Source organism: Myodes glareolus, chromosome 2, assembly GCF_982192425.1.
Source record: "Myodes glareolus chromosome 2, mMyoGla1.1, whole genome shotgun sequence".
Lineage (NCBI taxonomy): Eukaryota > Metazoa > Chordata > Mammalia > Rodentia > Cricetidae > Myodes > Myodes glareolus.
Window position 1 is genome coordinate 128,696,319 of NC_142027.1, and position 25,457 is coordinate 128,721,775.

Here is a 25,457-nt window from a genome sequence, read left to right on the forward strand (position 1 = left end):
AGGTGTCTGTGGAGGTCAGAGCTTTCAGATCTCTGGTGCTGGAGTTACCTATGGCTGTGACCTGTTCCCTGTGGGTGCTGGGTACCCAATAGGTCTGCTGCAAGAGCAGTACACTCTTTTAATTGTTGAGCCCTCTCTATATCTCTAGGAATGTAAAGTTCTTAAAGTTAAAATTTAAAATATTAAAAGTCTATAGAATATACTGTTGGCATGTTTATTAGAACAGAGTAAAAATAGAAAACAAGGTTGGAGAGATGGCTTAGTGATTAAGAGCAATTGCTGCTCTTTCAGAGGTCCCAGGTTCAATACCCAACACCCACATGGCAGCTCACAACGGTTTCTAACTCCAGTTCCAGTGCCCTATTCTGACATTAGTGAGTCCTGCATGCACATGCTACACCAGCATGCATGCAGGCAAAATACTCATACACATAAAATAATAAAAAATAGAAAACAAACATTACTAAAAAAGAAGAAGTAGTAAAAAATATAGAAAAACTAGCATAAAAGTTCTAGTCCTAGCATACTAGTCAGGTCTGGGGATGTAGGTCAGTCAGTGGAGTGCTTGCTCTACATGCATGATAGCCTTTAGGTTGCTTCATGGCACTTCATTAAGTGAACATGGTGGTGAATTCTTAGAATCCTAGTATGCAATATGCAGGATGTCGAAGGGTGATCAGAAGTTCAAAGTCACTTTTATTTACATAGTCAACTCAAGGGATGCCTGGGTTACATGAGAAAATCAAGAAAAAAAAGAAGGAAAGGAAGGAAGGGGAAGAAAGAAAGGGAGAGAAAGAGAAAGAAAGAGAGAGAAAGAAAGATATAAAGGTGAGCCTTTAAATTCTAGGTTATTGACTGTGTAAACATGCAAGTACATTTATTTTAACATTTGTATTGGCCTTGGTTAGGGCTGCATCTCAGAAGTACAGCTCTTGTATCCATGCATAAGGTCCTTGGTGCACTTGAGTACTGAAAGAGAAAAATGGTACCAACCAAGGACCAGGAAAGATTAATAGCCACAGAGCTTATTATGTTAACATAGATGGGTTTTAAATACTAAAATGACATGTGCAGCTTTTATAAATAAAATCAGGTATTTATTCATACTTTGTAGCCTTTTAGAGACCGCTTCAATGATAGACTTTTCAATGGGAACAATTTTAAAAATCGAATTTATTTTGAATGATCACAGTATTAAATATTTAGTATAGTCACAAGATGTGGAAATATGGGTAAAATACATTTCTCAGCTTATAACTTAGAAGAGAGAATGAGACAAGTGTACAAATCCTTCAAATGCTTGGTGGTACATCCCAGGCATCACCAGGGTAGCAGCAGAAGAGGGATGAAGTGGAAGTCCCAGCTGGGCTGGCAAGTTGGGAGGATGGAGTTGAATGGAAACGTGTGGACCAAGTGTCTTTATGATGGAGTAGCATTTCAACCACGCTGGAGGGTCTGTTGTTTTTTCCTAGGCAGAGATGAGCCTGTTCCAGGTGGTGAGAGTGATGGCGGGAAAGGCATACTCTGGGCATGGCTTTCACTATGGTAAGGAATCCCAATTTGGCTAAGAGGAGACTTCACTTGCCAGCTGAAATTTGGATGGTAATTGACCCCAAAGATGGTGAAATTAGGCTTCTCATGCTTATTCTCCATTTAATGCCCAGTCAGTAACTAGTTTTTCTCACATTTTCATATTAAAGGAAAAAAAAAACTTGAGTAGGCTGCAAATGATGAGATTTTACTTGGCTCTGCAAGGATTTTTACAAAAATGGCAGCAGCTGTTTACATGGTTTCCGTGATTATCCCGTGCGCATCAGAATGATTTCCCCATTGTTTTATGCATGAGCCCACATTTGATTCAGCTGTCTTTGATTGTTTGCCATTCTCACTCTGTACTTACCTGATGACGGAAATATCATAAATTTGGAATTCCAAGATCTTCCAGCTTCAGAGTGCTGCCTCTTCACTCCACGCCGTGTGGCACGATGATCGGTTTGAGTGCTCTGGCACAATTCACAAAGCAGCAATGCTCCCAGATTTCCAAATCAAGCATTTGAAGGAAATGATATTTGCAGAATGTGCTATAGTGGTGAATTTGGAGAGTACAAGATAATTACTTGTAATTATGGCAATTTCTGTAAGGGAAATCATCTTAATTTGTTCCCACTAAGAAACAGAATTGCTTTTCTCATAGCATCGAATCTTTTTAGGAGATTAATGCTGTGTGCCTTCATTACTTTGAATGGACATTACAGCTTTTCACTACATCTGAAATTACCCTTTTAATTCACACTTCTGTTTGAATTTCTGTTAAATGCAGTCTTCACTTATTTTAAAATATCATATTCCAGAGCTTTTGGACAGAGCTTACATATCTCTTCCAAGAGAATAACACATTTTGACTAGGCAAGGAGACCGCAGAGGAGGGACAGTGTGAGGGCGAGAGTCTGCCCATTGTCCCTGAAATTTTTAAATTAGATGGCCATTAGGCTTCTGGGTAATTGCTCTGGGTTAAAGGACTGGCATGTGTCTGGACATTCTGTGGAGACAGATTCTGCTTCTTTTGTTTTTAAGTACTTGATTATGCCATTTTGGAAAAGTAACCTATATATGGATAAAACAAAGAAACTCAAATGAGAGGAATGAGTTTCTAACAGAGTATAATTAACTGGAAAACACTGGAAAAGGAATGAGGACTGTGTGTCTTAATACTTAACAGTGATGCTAACGACGAGACCCAAGTTGCTGTCAGGCTGCAGTTGTCTACAGAAGTATAAATTCCTTGAGCATCTGAGCTTCTGGAAATGTTTGAAATAAAGTCTTGAAGGCTGGGGAGATGGTTCGGCAGGTAAAATGCCAATCACAAACCTGAGTTTGTATTCCCAACACTTAAGTAAAAACCGGTCATAGTGATGTGTTCATCAGTAACCTTAGCACTGGAGAAAAGAGAGAGGTTGAGACAGGAGGGTAATGAAGCCAGGCTAGCTAAAACAGTGAGTTCCTGACACAGGTTGTCTGTCTGTCTCTAAAAATAAAAGAATGATGGTGATCTCTGGCCTTTATAAGCACATGTGGGATTTGTACACATGCACATACACACAGATATCTTTGCATAATATAGGGGTTTCTTTTGGCTGCAGTGAGTTGAAGATAGTGTGTTTTCTTGTCACTGTTATATTTCTGTGAAGAGACACCAAGGCAACTTAGAAAAAGAAAGCATTTAATTGGGGGCTTTCTTGCAGTTTTAGAGGGTCAGTCCATGACCATCATCGCAGGGAGCGTGACGGTAGGCAGGCATGGTGCTGAAGCAGTAGTTGAGGGCTTATATCTGATTCACATGCATGACCTGGAGAGAACTAGAAAGGAGGGGGGGGGGAAGGAGGGAGGAGGGGAGGGGAGAGGAGGGGAGGAGAGGGAGGGGAGGGGAGGCGAGGCGAGGCCAGGCAAGATTTTGTGCAGATTGTCATGGTTTCAGGAAGTCTGAGTGCAATGGCCTTATTGTCGTTGCTCCCTGGTTTTACAGAATGCCTGGTTTGTTGAATGGCAAACAGTGAGGACTGTACAGAGCTGAGAAGTAGGTAGAGTGACAACATGTGAAGTGTTTGTTGGACTGGTGTTCGTATTTAAGGACTGCTGACCATTACCTTCTGAGAAACCATATGGCTTTCCATTCAGAAATGAAATTCCTTAGTGCTCATCAATGCCATTTAGCAGTGAGAGTGAGGTCAGAGCCACCTTTCTCTCCATGTTCACAGCAAGATTGCTCCTATCATGCTGATTTCACCTCTGCACTCTGCCGAGTTAGCAGAGATGCTTACACTTGCTCTCTGTTCAGCTTGCTCATTACTCAGACACACTGCAAACCATACTCACGCCCAGTCTGCTGAAGGCTTAGCCTAGACCATAGCACATGGCCATGCCTCCTCTCTTCCTTGTTAGGTATTTGTTATAGATCTTGATTTGAAGTAGTAACTGTAGATATTTTTTTTATTAATGCCTCAATCACATAGTTCCACCAACTTGTTCATAAATGCAATTCTTTCTTTAAGTGAAGGTTCAGCCTTAAATTGGTAATTATTGCTAAGATACATAAGGAATAGTGACATTTGACACTCATTAGTCATAAGGAGTTTGATAATCCTTTTTGGGTATAAGGTTTCTTTTGATGATATGCTCACTTGTAATTTTCTCCAAAAAGTCAAATATTCTCATGTAAAATAGAATAAGGGGTTCTTTGTAGAGATATCAATCTGTTGCTTCTATTTCCCTGTAGCAAGACAAATTAATGTTTTAGAGTTGTGTTTTAATTTTCAAAGTTTCTGTTGGACATACTTCTGGATGTATTGCATGAAGTCACGTAACAGTGTACAGATTCCATTTCTGTTGTCAACTGGGATAGGAAAAAAGCAAGAGGGTAGGCTGTGTGGCTGAATGCATAGATGTGGCTGTTGCAGGTTCAGCCTATACAGGTGCAACTCCATAGGTGCTGCTGTGTGTGTGGAATGTTACCAGGGCTTTCACTCTGCTTCTGGGGGCCATTTATGCTTAGTTGATTTTTATTGGGACTGGAGTTAAAAAAAAAAGAGAAATTTTAAAGATACTGACCTGGACTATGACAGTGTCCTCATGCTCTTTCTTTTTCCTTTTCTTTTTAAATTTTTTTGAGATAGAATTTTGTTTAGCCCAGACTTGAAGTTGACACTTGAGTCTACTGCCTTAACCTTTCAGCATGCACCACCATGCTTGACTACTCATGTTTTCTTAACTATGACCCAAATTATTGGTTAATAGCAAATAAAATTAAATTTTTAGTAAGGAGAATAACAGACGTGATCATTAACCAAGATGAACATTTCACCATCCAGCCAAAAGCGTTCATCTGTCTCCTTTACAATTTAAACAAAATCTACTAGTCTTGTCACTCAACAGTCGTCTGGTGTGATGACAAGGGCTGTACAAACATGGTAGCAGCTGCCAGAGAGTCTAAATCTAACTTTTCATAGATCAAAGTTACTGCCTAGGAAATAAATCAGCTTTTTATGATAAAATTGGTAGCTTGTTTGCTTAGCTCCCAATACATTTGTAAAATTAGCGTCTGCAGTGTGGAGATCTATCATCTATCTGTCTATCCATCCACCTGTTTTATGTCTATCTTCTAATTATCTATTCATTTTATGCATCTCTGCCATCGAACTATCATTCATCTATGTGTTATCTCTCACGTGATCTTCCGTCCACCTTCTGTCTGTCCACCCATTTGTACCTGTCTACCATTTACTAGCTATCATCCTCCACCTACCTATTACTTTCTTTCATGAGACGAGTTTCTTCTTTTTTTCTCAGTTTGCAGTTGCTGTTGGGAAAACAAAACTTAGTGTAGATAATCAGCTCAGGAGATGAGGCAGACACTGGACGGTCTTAAATGTCAGGCGTTTCTGAGAATGAGGTAAACAGCTCTTCTTGTTGCCAGTTCATTCATCCAGTGCTCTCGTTTAAACAGAATGCCAACATACTATGCCTTTCAAGACATTGTTTTGTTTGTTTTTAATTTAACTTAAAAACTTGGTTTGGTGAAGAGCATTGTGTTTTTAGTTGAGAGTTCTAAATCAATAGCAATTCCTAATATCCTCAGACAGTAAGAAAAAGACAAAAGCTCACTTGAACAGATTTGTGTGCACATCTACTTTGAGTGAGTAATTAGGTGCTGAAATAGATAGAGATTATATAGATGAGTTTCCATCTGCTAAAGAGGTTAGCTACTTGTCAAGTGCTAATAGCCTATGCAGTGGAAGGCTGGGGCCTCAGAAAGATAATTAGCACAATAGAACGCAGGGGTAGAAATGGCTTCTGCACAGAGAGACTTCTCTGAGAATAGTTGTATTTTAAGTTTTCATAAAAAATGAGTAGATTATCAACAAGAGGTCATGGGGTAAAGTATTTTTGAAAATATACATTCTGGTATGTAGCCCAGATAGGCTCAAATTCACTATACAGCTCAGGCAGCCTTGAACTTGTGGTAATCTTTCTGCCTCAGCCTTCCTAGTGCCAGGGTTGTAAGCATGCACCACTGTGTACAACTAGTATCTTTTCAACCTGGATAGTACATTTTTTTTGTCAACTTCTCACAAGCTAGTGTTACCTGGGAACAGTGAACCTCAGTTAAGGATTTGTGTTCGTCAGACTGGCCTGTAGCCATGTCTTTGGGGCATTTTCTTGGTTAATGACTGATGTGGGAGGACCCAACTCACTGTGGCTGGTGCCATCCCTGGGCCTGGGCTATACAAGAAAGGTAACCAGGCAGGCCATGGAAAACAGTTCAGTGAGCAGCGTTCCCTTGTGGTCTCTACCTTACTTTTTGTCACCAGATTCTTGCCGTGAGTTTGTGTCTTGATGTCAGTCGATGGTGGTGTAATGTGTGTTGAAATAAACCCTCTTCTCTCCCAGTTGCCTTTGGTCAGGGTGTTTTATCACAGCAACAGAGAATAAACTAGAATAGAAATGACTTTGTTCTATTTTTTTATCTATGTGAGTGTGTGGAGATGCCCTTGGAGACTTCTCTTGAACTAGAGCTACAGCAGTTTTGAGCTGCACAGTGTGGGTGCTGGAGCTGAGTTCTGGTCCTTTGGAATAGTCACAGGGTCTCCTAACCATTCAACCATCCCCCCAGCCACCCCTCAAATAGTGACTTTTCAAGAGGAAATGGGATTCGGAAGTGCCGTGGTTTTAGGTAGCTGTGCGGGATTCATAGTCATGGCTTTTTAGCTTTTAGTTTCCTAAGAGCAACCAAGCACTCAGTGGAAGGTAATCCCTAACCTGGATGGTCATTTTAATAATCTTAAGATGAGACATCTGTGTGGATGCTTCTCCCAGAGTCTGGCCCAGGAATTCTTGTGTAGTGTTGCTCTTCCTTTTTTAGCTCTCTGGGACTGCCCATCCATTTTTATTTTTGTTTGTTAATTTAAGATAAGTCCTCACAATGTAGCCCTGGCTGGGTTGTAACTCATAGAGATCCCCCTGCCTCTGCCTCCTCAGTTCTGGTGTTGAAGATGTGGCTCCCACACCTGGTGCCAGTCAGTTTTGATGACAACTTTCTCCAGGGGCCTTCCTGTCTACATAGAAGTAGCCCTGGATTCACCAAACAAGATGGGGGACATGTCAGATCAGGTTTAATTATAAGTCTAAAAAGTTCAGTGTTCAAGCGGGCTTGGATTTATTCTTCTCTGTAGGCACACACAGGTGCACAAGTGTTCTCTGTAGGCACACACAGGTACACAAGTATTGCCAATAGATAGGAATATGCTAATACATCTTAAGGTTCAATTTCAGAGCATCCCACAAGAATTTAAGAGTTTCTTTTCCTCCCTATTTCTCTTCTTCCCTTTTCCTCCTGTGTTTGACTCCAGAATAGCTCTTAGATTTTGGGGGAAGCTCTGAAGTGTCCTGTGGCCTCACATGGTGCATCACCAATACTCGGAGTTCATAAAACTTTTCAGAGGGCATTGAAATAGTCATGTTGCTTGAAAGTTTCTGTAATGCATACCCCCGACCCTTTGGTAGTGGTTGTTATTTATTTATTTATTTATTTATGGCTCTTTTTCTTTTAGACAGTATCTCATTTTGTAGCCCAGGCTGTTCGGGAACTTAATATGAAGCCAAGATTGGCCTTGAACTTGTAACAACCCTCTTGCCTCAGCCAAGATTATAGTAGGAGCCATCATGCCTGGCTGAATATTGTAACTGTAAGTACTGTGTTTTGGAGGTTCTGGGAAAGGCATGCATGCTGTGAGCACTGTGAAGTTCTAAGCAGCTCCAGTGATGTCACTGAGGGTTGAGCTGAGTCTATTTGATATGTTAGATTTCCTTATTCTACTCACTCAGCATTTTCCTGACAGTTAATTACACAGCGGCTTCGGGCACATGCCATAAGACGCTGAAGACAGCTTTGCCGAAGGCTGACACACTTTCCTCCTTGGTTACACAGCTAATGGCCACTCAGGGATAATTAGTGAGAAGAAACTCCAATGGCCCAATTACTGTCTTCTCAAGGTTTTCTCTCTTAATTCTACTTTGCTCAAATCTTGAGAGATTGCCATCATTGTAGGTTATGTGTGTGTGCTATTTAAAACTGGGTTTTCTTAGTTCAGTCAGACAAAAGGTAGAAGCCCTATATTTAGCCTGTGAGGAGACCCTGTGAGGAGAGGCTACTGAGAGGCCCAGAGCAGCAGCACTCAGGAAAGTAGTGGCTGGTATCTTACAGGCTACAGCTAAGTCTGGCTTTTGGTTCCTGGGGTATGACTCATACCAGCTGCCCTATCTGAGTACTGAAAAAGGCTTGAGGTTTTAATCTCTGAGCTGCTAGAGCATCCATGGCTTTATATGATACGAGATTAGCAATGATATGTGCCATTGTTCTGTTAGGAATCTTGACCTGGGGTATTGTAGCTTACCAATGTAATGAAAATGCATGTGCACATGCCTTGGTAGTGAAGCAGTGTGAGCATGCCCACCACAGTGTCTGGTACGTAGAGAAAATCTCTAAGCCTCGTAAATATCTGAGTCATCTAACTAGGCCATATGTTGTCTGTCTTTTTGGAAAGTCTGTTCAATGGTGAGCACAGTGATTCCATTCTTTTTCCGAAGGTCCAAGTCGGAATTAGGTGCTTCTCACTGGAACTGGGCAAGCAAATCTCTGTTTCTTATTTTGTCCAAACTGGGAAAAAAATGACTGTGTTAAAAGAAACTCCTTTGGGACATCGACCTTCTGGAGGTGGGGTGGCTGCTGTAAGGTGTGCCCTTTCTGTGAATGTGCTCTCTAGAGAGGTCCCAGGGAGCGCTTGGGGATCTTTGCTCTCCCTGCTGTCTCCTTGCTTGGTTTAGATGTCTCAGCTCCCTTTGCAGAGCCTATTACTGTCTCCACCCATTTGCTTCAGCATTTGTGCTACGCTCTCTCTCCTAAGGTTCCTGCGGAGGTTAGTAGAGGCTACCCAAAGTTTCAGATGATGAAGTTGAGCCAGGTCTTGGTGGAGAAGGTCACTTCAATGTGATCTGCTTTACCGACTCAGTGAAATGCTGGCATCAGGAAAGAATGTTGCTGAGAGATGAGTTCCTAGTTACAGCTTGACAAATCTTCCTCTGATTGTCCTCAGAGGAGTAGACGCTCTTCAGGGGTGAAAGGGGCTGCGTTGGGAATACAGTCATCACATGATAGTCAAGTAGTTTGCATGGTTCCAGACTGACACAGAAGCTTCAAAATTCATCAGGAAACTGTGACTCTGTGGGCTGTTGCTGATGAGGGTAAAGGAAGTCATCCCACAGAATATTGTTGTTTAAGTACAAGCCTGCTGCTGAGCGCCTGCTCACAAAAGCTGTGGAACTAGAGGCCAGAACATAATGCTGTCAGACTTTTCCTCACTTTGGGGTGTGTGTGTGTTAAAGTTTTCAATGTACTTTCATCAAGAGAAAAATCAAATAGTTTTGTTTTGTTTTGAGACAGGTCTTCTCTGTGTTTCCCTGGCTGTCCTGGAACTCTCTTTGTCGACCAGGCTGGCCTTGATCTCACGAAATCCTCTTGCCTCTGCCTCCTGAATGTTGGAACAAAAGGCGTGCGCCAGCTCCGCCCAGATCCAAGTAGATGTTAATATAGCGTTCTTTCCTAGACAGGGAGATGTTGAAGAGATTCATTTTAGTGTTGTCTCTTTAAAGGGAGTTTGTAAGTTCCCTTTCAAAGACTCTTCCAGGAACTCAGTGCCTTTTGTACACACACACCCTCATGTTTTCTTTTTATTCAATGAAGGTTGCAAAATGTGGAATGTATGAAATTTGCTATTTTTAATTTTTTTGCTATCTTTAATTTTATAAAATTAATCTTGCCTTTTAATAAGTTGCATCATTGTTTGGATTTTGCTCAGTTAGAGAAGTCGGAGAAGAAAACAACATCACTGTCTCAGGTGCCCAACCTTCTCATGCCCTTTGTGAGGATCTCAAGTGGCAATACACATTCAAGAACCTGTAAAGAAATATATTCTTTATATAAAACAGTTTCAAACCATACTTACTGATAGATTTTCTGTACCCCGATAATAGGTTTCTCTGTCTCCACAGCATGCCAGATGAAGTCACATTTTAAAGTAAAAGACCAGGTTTATTTTGGCAGAGCACTTCCTGCTGACCCTCCAGCCCCCAGAGAGTGAGAGAGTGTGGAAGTGGGGGGAGAGGGGGCAAGAGAAAAATCACATAGCCTGTCTAAAGGAGGGGACTTAAATACTTTGTAGGCATGAAGCAATGATACGTACTCAATAAGCTGGGTTTGTGGTTCAATTATAATTCTTTGGGTGGGGACTTGGGGGAACTGGCAGCTTCAGGGAAGGAGTCTTCCTTGACTGCCAGGAATGCAGAACTGGACTTTTGGCGGTCATTCTGAGGTGGGGGGTTTGGAGAGGGAGGAATGGGGCAGAGCTGGTGATTACAGTCGAACAAACATTTTCCTTTTGGTGGCTATATGGTGTATTATAAATAAATCTGTATTTAATTTTTAATTACCAAATATTATTTGAGGATAGAATTATGTTGAAAATATCTTTGGTTTCCATTTAGTAATGTGATAAATATTTCCCTAATTCCACGTTATCAATTTTAATAAAAACTGCAGTTGCTTTCCTAGGTGCCTCCAGGGTGAAATCTTTGCTTCTCTCACTTTGAACTTTTCGGTTCCATTTGGTGTGTTCCACGTGTGTGCATGGGCGTACTGTCTCACACCTGTCAGAGGGCAGCTCTCTCCAGCAACCAAGCAGATCCCACGGAGTGAACTCAGATCCCAAGGCTTGGAGTCAAAGTGACTTTCCCTGCTGAGAAAATGCCTTTCTCTCTAACCCCTCTACTTTTCCCCTAACCTTTTCTTCATTTATCTTGGGGCATTTCATTTATCTGGTATTATCTTACTATTATTTTTATGTCATCTCAGTATTATGATCATTAAACTAAGACCATTGTCTACCACGGCATGTGCCCCAAGACCTTCTCCTTTGACACACCCCTGTCTTTTCCTGTGTGATCCCAGGTTCATCTGACAGTGTTCATATGAGGCTGGCCAGCATTAATTAAGTTCATGAATTAGATTCTGAGCCCTTATCAAACAAATTTTACTAGAATATAGTTTTGAGTCATTAGTTATGTCTTAATAAAATAAATTATGCAATTAAAATATTAAGAGTAAATTGATCAGTTTTATCTAAACACATTTTTAAGGTCTTTTAAAGTTATAAACACTGTTTATTACCAACTATTCCATTTATTTTATTTTATTAAGACAGGTCTCGTTATGTAACTCTGGCTGGCATGGAACTTGTCAGATAGATCAGACTGACCTCTAACACACAGAGATTCCCTGCCTTAGTCTCCCAATTGCTTGGTTTTAAAGGCGTATGCCACCCACCACACTTGGCTTTTCCATTTATTTTAAAGGAAGGCATTTCTTTTTTTTCTCTCCTTTCTATTGTTCAAAAACATCATACATACACATAACACACTTCGATTAACCCACCATTCCCTCATCTATAGTTCCTCCCCTTCCTTCCCCACTCTTTTTTCTTCCCAATACAATTCGGTCTGCTTTTCAAACCCACTAAGCACACGAAGTTTGCCTTAGTATGTACATGGCACAGAGTATCTCCTAGAGCATGGGCAGCTGCGTAGCCTTTGAACTCTGAAGAAAGCCAACTGCTCTGCAATGCAGCAGTCTTTCCTTTCTGGCTGCCCCTCAACGACGGCTCGGACTTCTTGGTCCCACCTCCTCCTTCCATTCTGGTGTTTTGTCTGGCTTGCTCTTGTGCGAGTCTTTCACACTGTGAGCTCATATGTGCAGCTGTATGTATGGAAAGTAGCAGTTTGTTGTAGGCATCCACTGCATCTGGCTTTTTCAATCTTTCTGTCTTCTCTTCCCTTGGTGATTCCTGAGGCTTGGGAGGAGGGGGGGTGTGATACTGATGTCCAGTTGAGAGCTCATCGCTCTGCAGTTCTGTGTTCCCTGTATGTTGACGAATTGTGGGACTTGGTAGCAATTGCCATCAACTGTACAAAGAAACTTTTATAATGATGGTTGAGAGATGCACTGTGTTAATCATAAATGACTAAGAGTCCTTTTAATGCTATGCCCATTTAGCAGAATAGTAAAGCCCTCTCTGAGAACTTATGATCTCTCTAGCCAAGGGTTCTTGACACTAATAAGTGTCAGACAAGGGAAACAAGGATTCTGTCTTGTAGAAAAGGCCTTAAATCCAATCAGAAAGTGGTTGGTTACTCTGTAACATTTGTGCCACTATTGTACTATTAAGCAACCTCACCAGGCCAGTTGCTAACAGTACTCATAGTTGATGACACCTTTTCCCCCTGGTGGTACAAATAGCCTCTTTCAGCTGTATAAAAGCTAGCTGGTAGGGACAAAGTTTCCAAGGTTGGTACCAGCTTGATTTCTCCAAGTTTTATGACTCATATATGTGAAGTCTTTGGCAGTAGAGTTTATTACCAGGTTCTGAAGGATAGCTAAGAGAAATGGCAGTATCCTGCAATTTTAGGAGGTCTATGGGACCCCACTGACCAACAACTCCAAGGGAGGTAAACCATTCCTGGTATTGGACTTTTTCTTTGATATCCTATGGTGCCTAGGAGGGTCACTGTTTCCTGCCTATGGGGTATATATTTAGGAAGCTTCTATAGTAATAGGTTTCATGATTTTTAGAAAGATCTTTAATGTTAGTCATTGCTCTCCATACTACCTCCATTATCCTGCTCTCCCATCCCCACCCACCCACTCCTTCTTACTCCATTATGTCCCATTTCCATTTTATACCACCTACATTCTATTCCCCACCCATGACCTCTCCCATGTATATGTATATTGGCTCTTGAAGTTTTGCTATAGGCATCTAAATTAGAGTACCTGTAGGGGTAAGGAAGATTTTTTTTTGATGTTTCTATTCTAAATAGGAAAGTGAGCTATTTAAACCAAATTTACTGCACAGCTATCAGAATTCTGCAGCATTTTTGGTGTTTAGAGCATTGCATATTCACCTTTCTTCCCTTGGGAACTGGTTTCTGCTTCCTCTCTGCCCTCACTCATTAGTTTCAATGTTTGGATGAGCATCATTGGTTCTTGGGGTGCATGCTTCTGTTCCTCCTGATGGCCTGTGTTGCTCTTTGTCCCCAAGGCATGCTCCTCTGCAGAGGTTGCCTGTCTCCACCTAGAATGCTTTTCCTACTGCAGGCCGCTCTGCTGTGATTCTCTGTCCTCAGCGCTGACAGAACCATCTCCTGGCTTAGAGAATAATTCATTCATCTTCCCACACTCTCCACCTTATATTTATTGTCTTTGAGGGGTGGAGTTAGCTCCCAGATGTTTCCAATATTCCTTCCTGTGGCCATTCCCTGGTTATAGTCTGACAGCTGTGGATTTACTGCTGCTCTCCAGAGAGCAGAGCTGCATCTGAGCAGGGTGTTTGTTTCCAAAAGGTCATTTCCTGCCGTGAATTCCAACCAGCGTGAGCAAGTCTGAGGATGCTCTTGCTCTCCTGTGTCCTCATTTTACTTGAGAGAAAATTAGGCTTCTTTTAGATATTCTGAAAGCACATAGCATCAGGTGATGATGTGACATATTGATGATTGACTGAAATAGGTGAAAATATGAAGAGTGTTTAAGCTCAGTTGAGTTTTGACATGTGTCTAGGTTTAAGTGAATTAAAGAGGGATGTTTTTGAGTTTGAATTAGTCAGTAGTTCCTTCTGCTCCCCATTGCTTATAACACCCACTAAGAGCATAAAGATAGCCCAAGTCCCTGCCTCTCAGTGGATTCTCATTTGTCTGCCATTATAGTGTACAGTCCAAAGCAAGACATTCTTTCTTCTGCCGTCTTTTAATGACATGAACCACAGCTTACAGCAGTGGTGGGGGACAGTTAACTTCTCACTTTTTCTCTGAATTCTCTATTTAAATCTTTTGAAGATACAGATTTGCTATTTTATCATTTTAAGTAATCTTGAGATGGGTTTTTTTGAAATGAAATATATTCTTCCTTCATTATAATTGTAAAGTAAGTTTTCTTTAACAAAATTGATTCTTCTTTTTATTCCCTGTGGCTACTACCTTCCAGGCTGCTTGTGGTATTTGTTTAAGTGGGTTCACTGAAGAACTTCAGCTTCATAAAGATGAAACCCAGTTCATATTGTTCCACCATAATTCTCAGGTGACCAGAAACCTTCTGGTTTTAAGGCCTGAGCATATGGGGCAGGTTGTTCCCGAGCCCCATTAGAACTGCTCTTTGGCCGTACAGAACCAAACCTTTCAGCATGCTATCACTTTAAAAAGCTCACGGGCAGTGGTTTATGCCAAGTGTTTAAAATGGGAGATAGTCTGCTCACTGCTGTTTTACAGTCTTGTCAGTTTGCAGCTCACTTGCATCGCCAGCCCCAAATGCAGATAGGAAAATTATAGAGAAACACAGTACATGCTAAAACTGTGAAATGAACAGAATAATAATGGAGGAACAAACTTTGAAAACAGAGCTGGCTCTACAGCTTGAACTTAAAAGAAGGAAAGGGAGCACTGTCTATGTATCCAGATAGCCTGGCAAATATCTGGTATACCTATGGTGGGGAGAGAATACAATGTGTCTCATTGAACGTCATAAGGAGGCAGGGCTGGGAATCTAGACCCAGCCCTGCTGTTGAAGGGTTGTGCGTCAAACTAAGGAGTTGTGGGTTATTGGAGCCAGAAAACATTCAAAAATTTTCAAACTTCTCAGAAAACCATGATGCCCTCACCCCCTAATGGTAGAGGATGATCTGGGAAAGAACAGCCTTGGAGGGCAGGAGGCCTACTGTGCCACCAGAGGCCATCATTGAACAGTGTTAACTATGGCTGCACTAAGACTTTGGTTCCAGTTTACACAACTTCCGTTTGTCTTCGTCCTGAAAGCCTTGAGGCTTCCGAAAGTCTCTTGTGATTTGATGTGGAGAACTAGTATAGTCCCATCTCCCTCTCAGAGTAGAGTGGCGGTGACTTGGTGACTTGCCATCCTGCCTGAGAACATTCCTCAATACTCTCTGCTCCCAGCTTCCATGATGCTCATTAGATTATTTTGGCTTTAAATGACAATGCTTTAAAATACTTTATTACTTTGAAATAATGCTTATATAAGGTCTTCGTCTTAGGGAGCTTAAGCCCAGAGCTTTGAGAGGTCAGGGTCCTGAAAAAATCTGCCTGTTAAACAATGCTGTTAGCTTGGTCTTAAACTGGCAGTAAAAATAATTGGTTTTGATTATCTGTTTGCTTTTCTTATGACTCAGGAAGTACATTTGTAAGGCTTGTATACTACTAAGTATGTAGTGATTTGAGATTGTGACTTGTGGTAGTGGTGGTGGTGGTGGTTGGCTTTGCTGTCATGGTGATCACTAATTGTGCAAGCCATCAGACTTACACTATAGCTGTTGCTGTGATCCAGACCTTTCTTCCAGTTATCATTTAATCCCAATTTAATTTCCTTTTTGGGAAGCCTGTGGTCCGCATGCACTTGTTATAGAAGTATTGCTTTTTAATGCACCTTTTCAGGAGGGAAACACCTTACAAACCTCTCCTTGAGTTTCTTGGATTCTGAAAGATGTATTTCTCCCAGCTCTTCAATGATAGAAGCGCTGGTAGAAGGTGATTCTGAGAGTGCCCTTGTCTTTAGTTTGTAGCTGCGTAATTTAACAATCGTTATTGTTCTCCTGATTATCAGATTTTTTCACAGCAGGCAAAGGTAGAGTGAAATTCCCACCTCCTGAAGACAGATACTGTATTACATTGCAAGGTAGACAAGAAGGAAGGATAAGATTCATAAATTGCAGCTGGAAGCTTAGAATGGATTTCTTTATGCTGCAGTAGCTCCAAGGATTCAGCTCAGAGTTTAATGAGCATTGGAATCTGAGCTGAAGAATCCTCTGTCCCTGAATCCTTAGTGACTCCTAGAAAGCACATGACTGGCTCCACGTGGGAATGGCTCTCTTTGTTCAGCATTATCTTTCAGAGTTTGAAATGATACTAAGGGATTCATCCCGCTCAGCAACCCTGCAGGTTATTCTCCAGCATGTTCACGGCCTGTAGACGAGCCCTGGCTTCACATCAAGTCTTTATAAAACGAAAACTTGGGACTTTGCCCTTAAAGAATCTGCTGATTTTGTGCATTATGAGAAGCGTAGAATTCCAGGCAGAACAGACTTCATCAGTGCCCATTTGGCACGGACAAAGCCCTGAATTTGACCCACAGCCACCCCTCGGCTTAAAGATACTGTGTCCAGTATCCCTGAAAAACTAGAACAATTCATAGAGAAGTGGACAGAAATATTGTGTTTTCTGCATGGTGATGTGTTTGTTAGTTAAGTCTCTTCAAAACTATGCACTAAAATAGGAAAATTAAGATGAAGGGAATTTCTAATACTCCTTTCCATAATGTAACCAAAGTGAGACTAGGAATCTCAGTCAAATTATTGAGAAGTCCCAAAGATGTTTCCTGTAATTAACAGTGAGCCAGACCTCTGCTGCTCACTCTAACAGCTAGATAACACAGTGTGACTGTGAGTTCTTCACAAAGCTTATGTGTCCTCGAGGATGCTGCCTGGGTGGTGGTTAGTTGAGCTCCTTGGTATTAAACATGGCTTTACCACCCGCAGGGTGGTCTTCTGTTCACTCAGTGCCAATAGAAAAGGTTTGTTCATGTGAAAACTAGAAAAAGTAGTGAAGAATTTGGCACCAGAGTGCTCCAGTCCTACATGCATTATGTGTGAGTCACAGTGCATACAGCACTGCAGATGCCTAAAGACACTGCTGCCTGTGCCTTGTTACAGCCATAATGACAGCCATAATGTGTATTTGCTGTAAAATGACTACAGCTCTAAAAAATGTAATCAGACAGTGAAGCCATTAAATGGGTTATTAAGCTATGTCTGTCTCAGTCTTACACTGAATCAAAAGACTATCTTATCCAAACACCCAAACCTGGTGTAGAGCACTGCTGTTGTGTCTGTCTGTGGATATCATATTCCCTGATAGGGAGCCTAAGGAGTTTGGCATGCTGGGAAAAGACTTGTTTATAGAGTGCTATTAGAGAAATGCCAGATAAGAAAGACTTGGAAATTAATATTGCTGCCTATGTGGGCTTTCCTCCCTCTTACTTTCTTTAGAATTGTCTTTGTCTTAAGTCTAGGAAAATTCTAGGCAGATGTGGAGTGAACTCTGCTTCTTTGCTTCCTAATTAGGCCAGAAAATAAGAATAAATATATTGCCCCTTCTTCACAGGCAGTTGAAAAATCCTTTTCTAAGAAATGCCAGGAAGGGCATGCCCATCTAGTCGCTAGGAATCAAGTGCATCACCATCTTGTTTTGTCATGGCTTACTATTTCTACAGGATCCTCTCAGGTTCAAAGCATAACTTCCTGGACGTTTGTTAATAGTCCTTTCAAATTTTCAAGCAATTACAAGCCCGTTTTTTAACAGGCAGTGATGCACAGAAAGGAACTTCATCCAGCCCTGGCTTTTGTTTTAGGAGGGGGTTATTGGACAGTGTAAACTCACCAAACTTGTCTGATATTGTCATAAGATGTTGTGAGACATTGAAATTCAGAGACTCATGTCTGAGATAAAGTATCTCTTCCCATAATTAGGTGTTAGTAGGACCAGGCTTCTACCAGACTTTCAACGTACCAGATGCTACGAAAGTTTATGATTGTCTTTCTGGGTGTCTTTAAGATTGTTTTGCTAGATCCCAGTGGGAAATGTATCTCCAAGCCCACAAGGCTGCTTTTCTGCTACACAGCAGGGCCAGGCTCTTCCCCATCTGTCCCAAACATAGATTTCAGCCTGAAATTGAGGAGAACGTGTGCCGTGCTAAGTCATTAACAACTGTTTCAAAACAGTCTGATTTCTAACAGTTGGTGCATGTGGAGATACCTAATTAAAATAATTCCAGTCTCGTTAATAAGATAAGTGTGTTTTCTAGTTGCCCTGGGATTATCACTATCAGACACAAAGGGTCTGAGGCCTAGCTGAGCAAATGAAGCTTATATTTTAGTCCCTTTATTAACTTTATTATGATTTAAAAAGTTAAAGCCCCCTTTCTCCTTACATTATCATTTCAGTGAACAGCAATGGGGATTGGGAAGATGGTACCCACAGCAGTGCTAACAGCAGGCTTAGCTCCTGTCAACCTCAGGAGACTGGGCTCCCGTAACAGTTGCAGAGATGAAACATGGGTATGCGGCGGATTGTTAGCCTCTCTGGTCATCACCGTCACTGTCTTTTCCATAAGACTTTCAGTTGAAGATCTCTGCCTCCTCGGAGCTCAGAGTACATTGTCTATGCCCATATAGTCCTGTTTCCTCCACACTTTCTGCAGGCATACCGAAACGCGCGCGTGTGTGTGTGTGTGTGTGTGTGTGCCGCTGCTGGGTCCACTGACTCCATCATTGCTGTTTTTCCATGATGTCTGTCCAGGGAATGGCAAAAGGGAAAGAAGTAAAATAGTCCCATGTACTCGAATCTCTTTGATGTAACCATTTCAGAGTCTCAAGAAAGGACTCATGGAGGCCAGAGAGATGGGTCATCAGCTAACAGTGCTTCCCACCAAGGCTGATGACTTGAGGTCCATTCATGGAACTGAATCCTGGAAGGAGAGCAGTGCCTCCTGAAAGCTGTCCTCTGACTTCCATGTGTTCACTGTAGCACTAGTGTACCACCCTTCCCCAGTGAATGGAAAATGAAAGAAGGGACCCAGAATTTAGCATAGCTTATTCTCAATTCTGAAGAACATGAAGTCAAAATCATTTTGAAAAAGGCCCTCATGCTGAACTGCATATGGGAATTGATAGTTTCATAATATGAAAGCCAAGTGAATCAAGCCTTCTTCAGGGGGCTTTAAACAAAGGCAGAATCTGTTATTAGCTGCTCAGAGCTGAGAGCTATTTACTAAGTCTTGAGAACACACTGTTAAATGCTAAGCTGCCACACAAACAGAAAACCATACATTTCCATAGATACTGGGAAACAAAATTTCCATCAAGTTCCACTTCCATCAGTTGTCAGTAACTCCCAGTTCTGGGGACCAGATTTTCCTGCCACTGCTATTGTCCACCTTCTGTATCCTTCATGGCTATTAACCACGCCATTTCCCCAAGGTTAATGTCTCTTAAAGTGCTACCGTGCCTTGCCCTCACCCCATGTCGGTAACGACAGAGTTATTGTTTTGGATAAGATGTCACATGGATGAACGGGGGGTGGGGAGGAGAGGAAGATAAGGGAGATGACTGTAAGGGTGACTGGAGGGAGGGGAGAAGCTGGAGGCAGATGTTGTGAGGCAGATATGGGGGAGAAGTTGCCAGGGAAGGTGATGTGTGTGCAGGAGAGCTGAAGTCCACATTTGCCTCCTGTCTCTCCCTTTTCCTTTTGGTGTGTTGCATATGAAAAAGAAATAACCCATGTAATTCTCTAACTTCTTAAGATCTAAGGAACCTTATTATTGGTAACTGAGTGTTTGTTGCTCCTGGACCTTGTCATTTGACAAGTAGAGGCACCGCAGCCCAGGCTGCAAGCTGCAGTCACATGCGAGCGAGAGCTTGTTACCCATGCATCTGGGACATAGATTTCCTACCAGAAAAATTTGCAATTTATTGTCCCTGTTGCCTTTTCAGCTTGACTAACCTCCTCTGACCCAGTGAATGACTCCAGAGCTTGTGTTTAGGAGGAAATTAGAGCTATGATGGCTTTGGACCACACAAAGCTGTTTACCTCTGAGACAAGAGACCCATGAAAGCCACCTACTATATTCTCTCATTACCTTCCCCACCTGTGAGCAGACTAAGTTGGGGCTTTTCAGGCAGGGTACCCTGTACTGCCAAGAGACAGCTTTAACCCACCGCCAGCTGTGTTGAGGGCCAAGGACCCTGCTTTAATTCTTCTCTTGAACCGTTCAGTTGTGGGGAAGGCGCCATTGGCTTCACGGACACATCTGACCCAGGTGGCATCTGCTTTAGGGTCTATATAACTTATTATTATTACTACTAGTATATTCTATGTACACATGTGTGAGGTGTATGTGTTTGTACTGTGTGCATGCAAGAGCCTGAAGACATATATTCTATGTGTGTATGTATGGGATGTGTGTGTGTATATGTGTGTATTGTGTGTATACATGAGCCTGAAGACATGTATTTTCTGAGTATTTGTGTGGGGTGTATGTGTGTGTGCTATGTGTATGCATGAGCCTGAAGACATGTATTTTCTGAGTATATGTGTGGGGTGTATATATGTGTACTATGTGCATGCATGGGCCTGAAGATATGTATTCTATGTGTGTATGTTTGGGGTGTATGTATGTGTACTATGTGCATGCCTGAACCTAAAGACATATTCTATGTGTGTGTGTGTGGGTTGGATGTATGTATGCTATGTGCATGCATGAGCCTGGAGACATATTTTATGTGTGTATGTGTGGGCTGTATATATGCTATGTGCATGTTTGAGCCTGAAGATATGGGACTTTGGATCCTCTGGAACTAGAGTAGCAGGCAGCTGTGGACTGCCTGCGAGTGCGGGAAACTGAATCCTGGTCCCTAGTGATAACATTATGTACTCTTCCCCATTGAGCCATCTCTCCAGGCCCCTTTTTTGGGTCTAAAACAGTAGCAATGTCAGCAAAACTTTGAATCTAGAACTAGAAACAGCTAACACCAAATAAGTTGAACTGTCACAGTGGAGTCCACCTGCCTGTTCCAAAGCTGTGTCCCCTCATGGGCATTGACATTACCAGTATTTTGGTGGTTGTGACAGCTTGATTCATAGTACAGTTGTCTGTAACTAAAGCTAGGTGTTCCTCTTGTATGTGGTCTGGGGTTCCAGCACCAGTTGCAACAGCAGAGTATGGGGTAGTGTTGTCCTCTCTGATGAACTTGGCGAGATTCAGCCCGTCTTTGTGTGTCTTGTTTGTTGGACAGATTGATGTGCAGTCAAGAGGTACAGAGCATGCCATCTGCAGCTTGAGCGTGGCTGCCCCATAGGTTAAGTTGACTTCTTGGAACTGTGAGGTTGTGTAGAGGCCTCTTAAGTATCTTATTTAGTTGCTGGTTTAATAGTTAGATACATGATATTTGGAGCCTTGGGTATCAGAGCAAAATTGGTTGTAAAATTTCTCTAATTCTTATTCATTTTCATGGATTTTCCCAACAGAGGCATTTGCAAACTGAACTACTGTTTACTCAGGGCCTCCTGAATGCTGGGCACTGTCCTGGAATCATGTCACCTAACAGTATGACAACACTGAGAGATTCAAAATGGCTGTTTTACAGGCAAGGAAACTGAGTCTAAGGAGCGATTAGTGTTACTACATAGTAATCTGGGATTTGAACTTGAATCTCTTTGGATCAGGTGCTTTCCACAGTTCTTTGTGCTTGAGCTCTAAAATGAGGAAGAATTACAGACAGGTCTAAAGGGAAGCTTGGGGAATTTCCAAAACTCATATGGCAGAAAATTCAAGAAATCTGTGCCTGGGGAGGTGGCTCAGGGTTTCTTTCCAGACTTCTCTGGAGGACTTGAATTTAGTTTCTGATAGCCACATCAGGTGACCCATACTCTAATTCCAGCACCCCAGGTACTGTTCTCACATGAGCGTAGTTGTATGCAGTCATGCCCACCTACACAGAGTGAAAATCATAAAAATAAGTCTTTCTAAAAATCACAGAAAGTAGAAATTCCAACATGTTATCAAAGTTCACCACCTGCCAGCATGCGATCAATAACTGGGTTGAATTTAGAACCCAGCCACTAAGCTGAAACTGCAGGATAACTAGGCAGACTTACTAGAGTATTAATAGACCTTACTCTGTTTGCACCCGCCATCACAGGCTGGGTTTCTAGGCTTTGTTTGTGGTAATGCTTGTGGACCCATATCTCATTAGACACCATTCCAACTGGACAGCAGGAAGTTGTTTTCTCCTCTGTCACCTCTTCTGGAAACTGGAATTCAGCTGAACCTGCCAATCTGAGGCTTCCTCTGGTTGTGTGAGCGGAGGACTTGGTGTGCTGGTTCCATTAATGTTCTCACTGCAGTGACTAGGTGGGCGCACTGTGTGGGAGCCATATTGATGTTGGAGTCAAACTTGAAATTTGGACTAGGGGTAGGTGAACGTGAGCAAAAAGCTGATGGTAGTAGATCTTGGCTTTTATCTGAGAAAAGCCGTGCAGCAACAATGAATTAATTATATGGATCTGTCCCAGCAGATCGTGCTTGGGTGTGAATAATGGATCAGTACAGTAGTTGTTTAGGTCTGTGTTCTGCTGTTCTAATGGCTTAGGTGTTTTTCCTTTGTTTTGCTTGTGAGATAGGGTTTCACATAGCCTGGGCTTTAAACTTACTCTACAGCTGAGGATGACCTTGAACTCCTAAGCTGCCTCCACCTTCCAAGTGCTAGGTTTACAGATATTTTTAATCATGCCTGGATTCTAATAGTGCATTTAAAAATAATTTATTTTAAATTTATTTGCATGGTGCATGTGTGTATGTGTGTGTATATGTGTGTGTGTGTATGTTTATGCTCATGTGCACACATGAGCTTAGGGGACAACTTGAAGGAACTGATTCTCTGCTTCTACCTTATGAGTCTTGGGGATCGTACTCAGGTCATCAGTCCTGGTGCTATGAAGTGCCTTTACCTGCTGAGCCTTCTTACTGGCTGTGCTAGCCAATTTTATGCCAACTTGACATAAGCTGAAGTCATCCGAGAATGACTTCATTCTCGGGAAGTTGGGAATCCCAACTGAGAAAATACCTCCTTAAGATTGGGCTGTAGGCAAGCCAGTAGAGCATTTTCTTTTTTATTGATTGACATAGGAGGTTCTAGCTGATTGTGGACAATGCCATCCATGGGCTGGTGATCCTGGGTTATGTAAGAAAGCAGACTGAGCACATCATGGGGAGCAAGCCAGTAAGCAGCTCCCCTCCATGGCCTCTGCATCAGCTCCTGCCTCCAGGTTCCTGCCCTGCCTGAGTTCCTGCCCTCATTGCTAAACCCTTTCCTCTTCAAGTTGTTTTTGGTCATGGTGTCTCATCATAGCAATAGTGGCCCTGACTGAGACACTGGCCTTAATGATACACACTTCAGTGAATTTTTGGAGAATGTTGTTTGCCTGGAGTAACAGAATACATTCATTTTAGTTTCTTACCCACTGTCAAAACAGGCCAGCAGCTCAGGTTTACTATGTAGACCAGGCTGGCCTTAAATTCACAGAGATCCACCTGCCTCTGCCTGTGCCTCCCAAGTACTGGGATTAAGAGCATGCACCACCACATCTGGCTTCTCTTCCTCAATAGATGGCATGGATTTGGTTGACAGGTATCTTGGCGTGGGTGCGTTTCTTGGTCTTAGTGCTTTCCACACCAGGAATTTCAACAGACACTTGGTGGGTGAGCGAAGGAACACATTTGGCTTCACTGAATGTCTCTTGAGTGTGTCAAAAGCTTTGGTTTTTATTCTTTTTTTTGATTTAATAAAGTTTTATTTTTCCAAATGTACAGCTTATTGAACCTGATCATGCATCTTCACCAGCAGCTGGGGCATCTCCACCCTTTGTGTTTCTGGTGTAAATTACTTGGGCTCTGTGCTTTGAAACCAGCTTGATAAGCCCTTACTAAGGAGCTCCTGAAGGGCTGCCCTGGCCAGGGAACCGCGAATCTTCAGTCTCAGAGACCACAGCTGGAGTAATAAGTTTATAGTTGGGAACTTCCTTACAGAGTTTGTCGTATGTAGCCTTGTCAAACAGGACTAGATTGTTGAGCTTGTCCCGAACTTTGCCTTTGAACCACTTCTTCTTTTTGGCCTTGTCACCAGTTTTATTTTCTGGGTCTTTGTCTTTTTTGGCCGACTTTCCGGCATGTTTCTTCTTCTTGTCATCCTTGGGCGGCATGATGAAGCTCGGAGAGAGGCAACGACCACTGGTTTTTATTCTTATTTTGTTTATCTGATTTGATTGGTCACTTAAGAAGCCCCAACTCTGTTGCTGGTATTGGATGAGGAACAAGGAGTGAAGGGCCACTTCAAATATGACTCACTCACCCTCCGCTTGTCTGGCTGGCTCTCACTTGCCTTTCATCTTGTCTTTGTTTCCCTTTACAACTGTGTTTTTACCAACTGGTCTGCCTTCTGTTAATGTTCTGTTGTCTCTCATTTCAAATGTATTTCTGTATCCCACTCTCCTCCTCTTCTTACCCCAATCCTCTTTCTCAATTCAAATGTAAGCAGGAATGAAATAAGTCAAGCATAGCTGAAAAATAAAAATTGTATCATTTCAATATTTGATGAAGGTGTATTTATATATTTTAAAGATTTATTTTATATTATATGTGTTTTACTTGCATGTATATCTGTGTACCACACATGTGCCTGGTGCCCCTGGAGTCCAGAAGAGAGTGTTGCTCCTCTGGAACTGGAGTTACGAATGGTTGTGAGCTGCTGTGCACTGCTGGGAGTAACTGAGTCCAGGTCCTCTGTCAGAGCGCAGTGCTCTTAGTCACTGATCCATTCACCCAGCCTCTGTATTTACATCTTCTGAAAAAATGTTTGAGTCTAAGAATTAAAGATTTTTGATTTACTTCTTCTTGTTGGTGTTCCCTTCCAGAACTGTCTGTTTAGGACATGTAAGCTTAATTAGTAATAGTAGAAATGCATTCATAAGTGGAGAATTGGCATGTATTATCTTTACCATATGGTCCACCTTAAATATTTTAGCCAATATTTGCATATTAAATCATAAAGTCTACTTACATCTCATTCTTTCTTGTTAGTATGGCCTCAAAAATTTAAGGGTGTTTGTGTACATGTTGTGTGTGTTTTGGATTAAGGCTGAACTACTTGCTAGTTTGGTTCTGTTTTGCACTGAGCTTTCCGTGTGTAGACTGAGGGAGCCTTTCCATCTTCCCAAGTGCAAAGCTGCTGCCATTGCTCTTTGTTTTTAGACTGCCCGTTTATTTGGGGCCGTGTGTATAATGGGACTTAGGGTAAGGATCCTGGCAGCTTTGGGGAGGTGACAGAACTGAGCTGGCAGACTGGCAGCAAAGAAGGCAGGTCATTCCTGGCATGGGGAGGAGAGTGTGAAAGAAAACTTGGCTGAAGAGGGGCTCAGACTGGTGCTAATTTAGAAAAGGCAGCTGGGACCCATCTGTGATGTTTGCATTTGTAGGAATTAAATGAGATGGAGACTTCTAGAGATGAAAGGGTGACAGATCTGGGCTTTCAAAGTGAAGTGCAGAGCAGTGTGCAGAGTGTAATGTGAACATGGAAAGGTGTGTGTGATGTGGGGCCGAGGCAGGGCTGCTGGCCGCATCAAGTGGTAGGTGGAGGTGTTCATGGTAGTCATTTGTCACAGCAATAGCTGGTAAATCCTTGATG

The 25,457-nt window shown here is 42.1% G+C and overlaps 1 protein-coding gene and 1 pseudogene across 2 annotated transcripts in view; one reads left to right on the top strand and one right to left on the bottom strand.

The window, feature by feature from the left end:
• The window catches only part of Ttc28 (tetratricopeptide repeat domain 28), a 483,898-nt gene that overhangs the window by 181,653 nt on the left and 276,788 nt on the right, over nt 1-25,457 (top strand). The gene's annotated exons all lie outside the window — the stretch shown is intronic.
• Nucleotides 23,520-23,991, bottom strand: LOC125410974 (small ribosomal subunit protein eS25 pseudogene; annotated as a pseudogene).